Source organism: Lampetra fluviatilis, chromosome 60, assembly GCF_964198595.1.
Source record: "Lampetra fluviatilis chromosome 60, kcLamFluv1.1, whole genome shotgun sequence".
NCBI lineage: Eukaryota > Metazoa > Chordata > Hyperoartia > Petromyzontiformes > Petromyzontidae > Lampetra > Lampetra fluviatilis.
Window position 1 is genome coordinate 6,786,062 of NC_136334.1, and position 9,701 is coordinate 6,795,762.

The window sequence follows — 9,701 nt, forward strand, 5'->3', positions numbered from 1 at the left end:
GGGGGGGGAGACAAAGGCGACCGGGGCTGTTGCTGGCATACAAACCACTCGCCACACTCGTGTGACACGTGCCGGCCTTCATGGGTGTTCGGGAACAGTATTTGTTCCCCAATTGTGGGTCGCCTCGACCTTAAATGAATACGCGATGCGGTGTGTAAACATCGCCACTGGGGAGACAAAGGCGGCCGGGCGTGGTGCTGGCCACCCACCCCCTCGTGTGCCGTGCCGGCCTTCATAGGTGCTCACCAACAGCACTTGCCCCAACAGTCTGTTCATCCTAAGCGGGGTGTCTTTGTGTCATCTCAGCAGAGGTCGCAAACGGGTTTTGATTCCTTACCCGTACCCGTACCCGGCCGCACCAGGGTCGCAAATGGGTACCCGTACCCGGCTAGGTAGGGAACGGGTACCCGTTCCCTACCCGTACCCTACCCGAAATGAGTGACAAACGGTTACTCACCAGTGACTCACGGCCTATCCGTACCCGTACCCGGCCCCACCAGGGTCGCAAACGGGTACCCGTACCCGGCCATCGGGTAGGGTATGGGTATCGGGTACCCGATTGCGACCTCTGGTACCCGGTGCGGCATGTAAACATCACCACTGGGGAGACAAAGGCGGCCGGGCGTGGTGCTCTCCGCCCACCACCTCGTGCGATGTGCCGGCCTTCATAGGTGCTACTCGCGAATAGCACTTGCCCCGAACAGTCTGAGGTTACATGGTGGGGGAGGGCATTTTATCTTTGTGTCTCTGTGCGCTTGCAGTAAGAAGCTCGACTCCCTGGTGCAGAAGCTGCAGGACTTCATGACTCAGTCGGTCGGCGAGGAAGAGGCGGAGGCAGAAATCATGGGCTCCGGTGAGTGTGTGAGCTGGTGGTGGGTGAGCGAGCGGCTGAATGGGGAGGTGAGTTAATTGGGTAGGTAGGTAGGTAGGTGAGTGAGTGGATGGATGGAGGAGGCTCGTGAAGGACGCTGCTGGGCAGTTGGAGGCAGTCGCCCTCCACACAACAACGGAGGGCAGAGGAGCGACGCTCACAACAACGAGCGGAGCGCCGGGCGGCTAAAATGCAGCGTGTTGTCACAGTAGAGGGGGGGCACAGCTGGTCATCTCAGTCGACCCATGGCACCTGGGTCTGTCCCGTGACCTCCTGTCAGCGAGCCTTCGACACTTCACGTGGCCTCAAAGTGCACCTGGCCTGGCACAAGCGTCGTGGAGACGTCACCATCACTTAGTGGCTAATGGCGGGCGTTGTTGAGTGGGTGAGCGGTGGCTACGCGCGTGGCGGCAGTAGCCGGGGTTGTTGGATCACCCGTACACAAACGTCACGAAGCTCCCCATCTTCCCGTGGGCATCGATGAGGAGCCCGTACCCTGACTTCGCCAGGAGAATGCCGTAGAGCAAATGTGGGCTCCCGTCTGTTCGAGCTGTATGAGATCGAGCGTTGCTCCCTTGCACGTACGGGCGCTTTCCGGGTGCTTCGGTTTCCTCCTGCACAAAAACGCTGATGCTGGTAGGAACCTCCTGGTTACACCAGCCCACAGGGGATTATTGTGTCTGTCCGTCCGTCGTGCAGGGAGGGGCTGGGTGGGGAGGGAGGGGCTGTTGGTGGGGAGGGAGGGGCTGGGTGGGGAGGGGCTGGGTGGGGAGGGGCTGGGTGGGGAGGGAGGGGCTGTTGGTGGGGAGGGAGGGGCTGGGTGGGGAGGGGCTGGGTGGGGAGGGGCTGGGTGGGGAGGGAGGGGCTGGGTGGGGAGGGGCTGGGTGGGGAGGGTGGGGTTGGGTGGGGAGGGGCTGGGTGGGGAGGGTGGGGTTGGGTGGGGAGGGGAGGGTGGGGAGGGGCTGGGTGGGGAAGGTGGAGAGGGGCTGGGTGGGGAGGGGCTGGTCACCCCGTGGTGCCCTTATAAAACTCAACGTTTCACCTACTCACGCCGGCTTGTGCCCGCCCTCACAGTCGGGCATATTTGCGGAATACACCACGCCGCCGTTGACCCTGCAGGCCATTGACCAAGCAACCCAACGTTCCTACCAGTAGGAGGAATGTGTTTACTTGGCCGATAATTCCTATATATATAGAGGACCACAGAGCTTGGGGGAGGAAAAATGTCGTGCCAGCTCAGCGCATGGATGCCGCCTTTCCGCTCGTCTGGTTCCTCCTGTCACCTCGGAGTCGTTCTCTCTCTACGAGAGTGAGCGAGTACTGTGCGGCATGTTGCAAGTTGACATCATCGTCGTTATTATTATTACGAGTGAGTGAATGATTTGATGATAAGGTCGTTGAGAGAGGAGGTAAGTGAGCGAGCGAGTTAGTTGGTGTGTAGGCGATTTGATAAGCTGTTGAGCTACTCGTTAAGTGAACGAGTGAGTTGATTGCAAGGTAGTCGAGTGATTGCGCGGTTGAGTGACTTAGTTGGGAGGTAGGAGGCTTAGTGAGTGTATTCGTGATTTAGTGAGTGTTTGGGTGAGGTCGGTGAGTAAATGATCGAGTGGGTAAGCATGCGAGTGAGTTTGTGGGTCTGTGATTTAGATGTTCGTGGTTGGGCGGTTCATTGTGTGAGTGGGACAGGTAGTTGAGTGGGTAGGTGAATGAGTGAGTTTGTGGGTAGGTGATTTAGATGTTCGTGGTTGGGCGGTTCATTGAATGAGTGGGTGACAAGGTAGTTGAGTGGGTAGGTGAATGAGTGAGTTTGTGGGTAGGTGATTTAGATGTTCGTGGTTGGGCGGTTCATTGGGTGAGTTGGTGATAAGGTAGTTGAGTGGGTAGGTGAATGAGTGAGTTTGTGGGTAGGTGATTTAGATGTTCGTGGTTGGGCGGTTCATTGAATGAGTGGGTGACAAGGTAGTTGAGTGGGTAGGTGAATGAGTGAGTTTGTGGGTAGGTGATTTAGATGTTCGTGGTTGGGCGGGTCATTGAGTGAGTGGGTGACAAGGTAGTTGAGTGGGTAGGTGAATGAGTGAGTTTGTGGGTAGGTGATTTAGATGTTCGTGGTTGGGCGGTTCATTGAGTGAGTGGGTGATAAGGTAGTTGAGTGGGTAGGTGAATGAGTGAGTTTGTGGGTAGGTGATTTAGATGTTCGTGGTTGGGCGATTCATTGAGTGAGTGGGTGACAAGGTAGTTGAGTGGGTAGGTGAATGAGTGAGTTTGTGGGTAGGTGATTTAGATGTTCGTGGTTGGGCGATTCATTGGGTGAGTGGGTGATAAGGTAGTTGAGTGGGTAGGTGAATGAGTGAGTCTGAGTTTAATGGGTGGGCGAGTCGGTGAGTGAGTTAGTCGGTGAGTAGGTGGTTGAGCGACTGAGTGAGGCGTTTGGCAAGTGGTTTACTGAAGGAGTGGGTGATGGAGTGATTCTGTGCATTGATGCTTGAGTCAGTGGATGAGTGAGTAGGTGGGGGGGGGAGTCGGTGTGTGAGTGAGTAAATGAATGGGTTGGTGGTTGAGTTTGTAGGTTTGGTGGCTGAGTGAGTTGGTGAGTGGTAGGTTCTTGGGTAAGTGCACGAGTTGGTGGGTGGGTGGTTGAGCTAGACGAGGCGGTGAGTGTGCTCGGGCGAATGAGTCAGTGGGCCGGTGGCTGAGTGAGTGGATGAGTTCGTGGTTTGAGTGACTTTGTGGGTAGGTGGGTGGGTGAGTGAGCAAATGTTTATGGGTTGATGAGCCAGTGAGAAGATCATTTGAGGGGTTAATACCTCCTTGCTCTGGTTTGCATCAAGGCCAGAGCCTTTTCAGTCAAATATGGCCCATGAATGTGTTCATTTATAAACGAGTGATTGGTAGGCCCAGAACATGACTCCCGCCCTCCACTCTTGCCTGAATGGACAGCCGTAAGAGGTCACTCAAACCAGGCAGGCGATCTAGGCAAGGGCAGGCCTATGAATTAAAATAATATTTGTGATTTCATTGTATACAAACAAGTAGTATATTGTGATAATACGAAAAAATAAGAATAGGTTTAACCTATTCTGGCAATAAAACAGGTGGTGTTAAGATGTTAAAACACCAAATTTAAACCTTTTTCAAGGAATCGGGTTACTGCAGTAACCACGCACGGTGCTTGTGATGAACATGCAAACACACGTAGATAGGAACACGTTAATACAAATAATAAAATAAACAAACTACAACGTTTCGATCGCTTGTGTTGTTGTAGTTTGTGATAGAAACGTCGTAGTTTTTTGTTTATTTTATCTTTATTATTTTTTATTCATTTGCATCAATCTGCGCGACTTTACCGAAAGACCCAAAGAATATGAATTCCTGCAGTCACGAAAGCTACAAGTCATCTCCATAGATATAAAAGGCAAAGTTGTGATTATGTGTGTCTGTTCAAAATGTTTAGCCTACTTCCCGACATGCAACACACTTGAAATTTGCCATTTGGATTCTTTCCAGACTGTACACCATGCAAACATTATACGCAGATCTTTGTCTCTGTTGTGGGGAGTGGTGGCACAGAGGTTCGCAAACTGCGCTACGAACCCGGTGCTCTGAATTCAACTCCCACTCACGGCCAACACCAGTGACGATTATTTGAACTGGCCCTGGGCCTCCCCTGGGTCGACTGAACCTCAAATGAGTTCACATTGTGGAGTGCGTATTAAACATCAGCGCACCGGGGAAAGAAAGATGGCTGGGTGGGGTATTGGCTGCATCACATACCCCCTTGTTTGCTGTGCCGACATTCATGGGTTGCTCCCCTCAGGTACAACAACAACCATTTAATGCCGGTATCGGCACCACAGCGGTTGTGCCAGGCTAGGTGCACTTTGAGGCCATCACGCAAAGCGTGGAGGCCTCCTCATCAGGAAGTCACGGGACAGCCCCTGCAGGCGCCGTGGGTCGGCTGACTGAGATGACTGGCAGATGAATCAGCTGTGTCACCAAATCCGCCCGGCGCTCCGCTCGTTGTTGCGAGCGTCGCTCCTCCGCCCTCTGTTGTTATTGGAGGGCGACTGCCTCCCAACTGACCAGCAGCGTCCTTCACGAGCCTCCTCCTCCACAGAGGCCGATCTTGACACCGCTGGCATCGGTCACCGGCAAGCCCAATCAGCTCCACATCCTCCCGTACCGTGTCAGTCCGTCTCTTCTCCAGCACGTGCTTGCGCCCCGTTTAGCCCCATTTTTTCTTTCTGGCCAAACAGAAGCTGATTGGGCATACGGTGGCTGCCTGTATCTGCCCAGTAGCGTCCTTCACGAGCCTCCTGCACACACGCTCACTCACGCATGCGCGCACACACACACTCACGCACACACATGCACACACTCACGCATGCACACACACGCACGCGCACTCACGCATGCGCACACACGCATACGCACACACGCACGCATGCGCACACACGCACGCACGCACACACTCGCACGCACACACACGCGCACACTCATGCATGCGCACACTCGCACACACACTCGCGCGTCTTCTATTCCCCTCCCGTCGAGGCTTTTAACGGAGTTCCTTTTCAATTTGGATCTCAGCGCCGCTGGGGATATTGGAAAGCAGAAAGTGGCTCACGGTATAAATTGGTCTTTGGTCACCGGTTGTGATGTTGTTGTTGCAATGCCGATGCGGTTGTCTGTGTGTGTGGTGAGCGGTAGTGTAACGGTTAGCGCTACGCTGCGCTACGAACCTGGCGACCCGGGTTCGATTCCCGCTCACGGCCAACCTCGGTGACGATTATCTGAACCGGTCCTGGGCCTCCCCTAGGTCGACTCAGCCTCAAATGAGTACCTGGTGCGGTGTGTGGTAAACATCGCCACTGGGGAGACAAAGGCGGTCGGGCGTGGTGCTGGCCACCCACCCCCTCGTGTGCGTGCCGGCCTTCATAGGTGCTACCCGCTAACAGCACTTGCCCCAATAGTTTATTAAGGCTACACGGGGGATCTTTGTCTTTGTGTAAGCAAAATAAGTTGAGCTAAGCCCTGGGGTGGCGTGGTGGCGTCCTGGTCAGCGCATTTCTGCTACGTACCCAGCGATGACCTGAATTAGATTTTCCAACTCAAGCCAATGTCGGTGAGGACTATCTGGGGAGGAGATGGAGTCACAATGAAATCAGCCACGGTGGCTAGGAAATGTTAACTACCTCGCCTTGTATACAGGAGGTCGTGGGTTTGATCCTGACCCTGACGATGCCTGCTGTATATTTGGAGTTTGCGTGTCTCTCCCCGTGGTGAGATGTTAACTACCTCGCCTGGTATACAGGAGGTCGTGGGTTCGATCCCGAACCTGACGATGCCTGCTGCTGTATATTTGGAGTTTGCGTGTCTCTCCCCGTGGTGAGATGTTGACTACCTCGCCTGGTCTACAGGAGGTCGTGGGTTCGATCCCGAACCTGACGATGCCTGCTGCTGTATATTTGGAGTTTGCGTGTCTCTCTCCGTGGTGAGATGTTGACTACCTCGCCTGGTCTACAGGAGGTCGTGGGTTCAAACCCGAACCTGACGCCTGCTGCTGTATATTTGTAGTTTCCGTAACACGCTCTCTCTCTCCCCGTGGTCGCGTGGATTCTTCTCCGGGTCCTCCAGTTTTTCCCTTCCACGTTTTGAGTCAACGTCACCACGGGTTTTGGAGTTATTTGGCTGTAAAAAAAATCCACTTGATGATGATAAGCCACTTCTTTGATCTACCATTTGTGATGGCCAGGTCGCCTATGACATGACAAAGTGCTCAGTGATGGTTCTTACACCTGCTAAAAAAACTAAGTTGACAGTTTAGTTTTTAGCGCGTGCCGTGCGAAAGTGGAGGTGCCGGTGGGATCGGGGGAAGGGGAGGGCCTTCATCCAGCAGCGGATCGACTGCTGCTGCTGCTACTGCTTGAAATAATGATGATTATGATTGTTACTCATCTTGAGGACAAGGTGGTATATGCACGGTGCTTGCTACTGGTCTGGCTGCGCTGCCGTGCGTGGTGCCGTGCGTGGTGCCGTGCGTGGTGCCGTGCGTGGTGCCGTGCGTGGTGCCGTGCGTGGTGCCGTGCGTGGTGCCGTGCGTGGTGCCGTGCGTGGTGCCGTGCGTGGTGCCGTGCGTGGTGCCGTGCGTGGTGCCGTGCGTGGTGCCGTGCGTGGTGCCGTGCGTGGTGCCGTGCGTGGTGCCGTGCGTGGTGCCGTGCGTGGTGGTGTGGTGCGTGCCGTGTGCCAATAGCCGGGGTTTTATGGCACTCTCGCGCGCCCGTATTGTGTAAACAAGCCCAATCTGCTCGGATTTAAGTGGCCTTAAAGTTTCTTTATTTGCACTAAAAAGATAAAAGCTAATCTTGTAGGTTTATGGTGTTATTGTACCGACTACTACTACGATGCTCAATAAGAGATTGTGCCGTTTTCTTAATTGGATTATTTTACGTCGTAAGTGCAGCCGCGTGCACGCACGCTATATATTTTAAGCGGCGCAAGTCGTGATTATGATAATCGTAATAGAAAAAAAACTTACTACCCTTGGCGCACCATGGGAAAGGGTGAGCAGAGTCATTGAAGGTAATGAATGGGGAATAGAGAATGGAATATGGGATGGGATTCCTGGATGGAATTCTCCAAGACTGACAAAGCAGGGCTGGGGGTAGAGGTCGCAAACGGGTTTTGATTCCTTACCCGTACCCGGCCGTACCCGTACCCTACCCGTACCCAGCCGGGTACGGGTAGGGTACGGGTATCGGGTACCCGATTGCGACCTCTGGGATGAAGCCATGTTGCAGGCGCGGGTGGGTTGATTCTAGGAACTTGAATTGTGAGAAGAGACAAGACGTTGGGAAATGAGTGACAAACGGTGACTCACCGGTGACTCACGACCTACCCGTACCCGGCCGCACCAGGGTCGCAAACGGGTACCCGTACCCGGCCGGGTACGGGTAGCCGGGTATCGGGTAGGGTACGGGTATCGGGTACCCGGTTGCGACCTCTGGCTGGGGGGGGGGACGGTGGGGGGGGGTCACGGCTGGAGATGAGCGGCAGGCAGAGATGAGGGCGAAGAGGAGGGTGGTGGTGAAAATGATGAGAGGGTGGTGGTGGTGGGGATGATACAATGGTGATGGTGATGATTTTGATGAGACGGTGGTGGTAATGATGAGATGGTGGTGATGATGATGATTTTGATGAGAGGGTGGTGGTAATGGTGATGATGAAAGGGTGGTGGTAATGATGATGAGATGGTGGTTATGATAATGATGATTCTGATGAGGGTGATGGTAATGATGATGAGAGGGTAGTGGTAGTGGTGGTGGTGATGACCAGGTTGGTGGTGATGAGAGGGTAGTGGTAGTGGTGGTGATGGTGATGAGAGGATGGTGATTAGAAGTTGGTGGTGATGGTGATGAGGGGGGGTAGGTGGGGATGATACGATGGTGATGGTGATGATGATGATTTTGATTAGAGGGTGGTGGTGGGGATGATAAAATGGTGATGGTGATGATGAGAGGGTGGTGGTGATGATGATATGGTGGTGATGATGATATGGTGGTGATGATGATATGGTGGTGATGATGATATGGTGGTGATGATGATTTTCATGAGGGTGATGGTGATGAGAGGTGGTGGTGATGATAATAACGATGAGAGCGTGACGACGACGACGACGACGATGATGACGTGCGCATTCTCTCTTCGTAGACGGCAACGAGGAGGAGGCTCACGCCGACGCGAAGACGCCGTCTCTTGCGGACAAGACGAGAGACAAGGTGAGCCCCACTCCGCTGTTGCGTTGTCTGCACTCCACCGGCCCTCGCTGTCAAGCCAGACCAGGGGTTCGCGCAAAACAAAACGACAATAAGGCCCATTTTTGTTCTCCTAGAATGCCGCGTCGTTTGCGCATCGCGAAGTGGGTGATGCAACGTGTCGGGCAAGGCGCCACTCTTGATAAGGCGGACGCGAAACGGATGACACAACGCGCTGAACGTATCGGGGAAGGCACTTGTTATAACGCGGATGGCGCAGCGCGTTCGAGTGAACGGAGAGCAGAGGTCGCAACCGGGTACCCGATACCCGTACCCTACCTGATACTCGGCTACCCATACCCGGCCGGGTACGGGTACCCGATACCCATACCCTACCCGATACCCGGCCGGGTACGGGTAGGGTACGGGTAGGCCGTGAGTCACTGGTGAGTAACCGTTTGTCACTCATTTCCCAACGTCTTGTCTCTTCTCACAATTCAAGTTCCTAGACTCAACCCACCCGCGCCTGCAACATGGCTTCATCCCAGAGGTCACAATCGGGTACCCGATACCCGTACCCTACCCGTACCCGGCCAGGTACGGGTAGGGTACGGGTACCCGTTTGCGACCCTGGTGCGGCCGGGTACGGGTACGAGGGGTAAGGAATCAAAACCCGTTTGCGACCTCTGACGGAGAGACGTCGCGTGAGAAGGAATGAGCGGTTGTAGCGGCCGCCTCGGCTGGGCGACATGGCACAACACGGCATCGGGATGCTGCTGGATGCTTCTAGAACATTTTAAAATTTCGATTTAAAGCTTTGGAGACTGCAGGGATTCATCTTCTTGGTTCTTTCGGTAAAGTCACGTAGAAGGGAAAGAATGACGCTGTCTTCCCGACAGCCCTGTTCTTCACCTGAGGACGGCTGCTTGCGTTGTGGCCGAAACGTCGTGAGAATAATTTTAGAAAGTTTGTATAATTATTTTATTATTTATTGGCATCAGTCACGTGGGGTAGAAAAAATAGCGGCCGATACGTCGTGTTTTCTTCTTATTCTTTTTTCCATCTACGTGACTTTA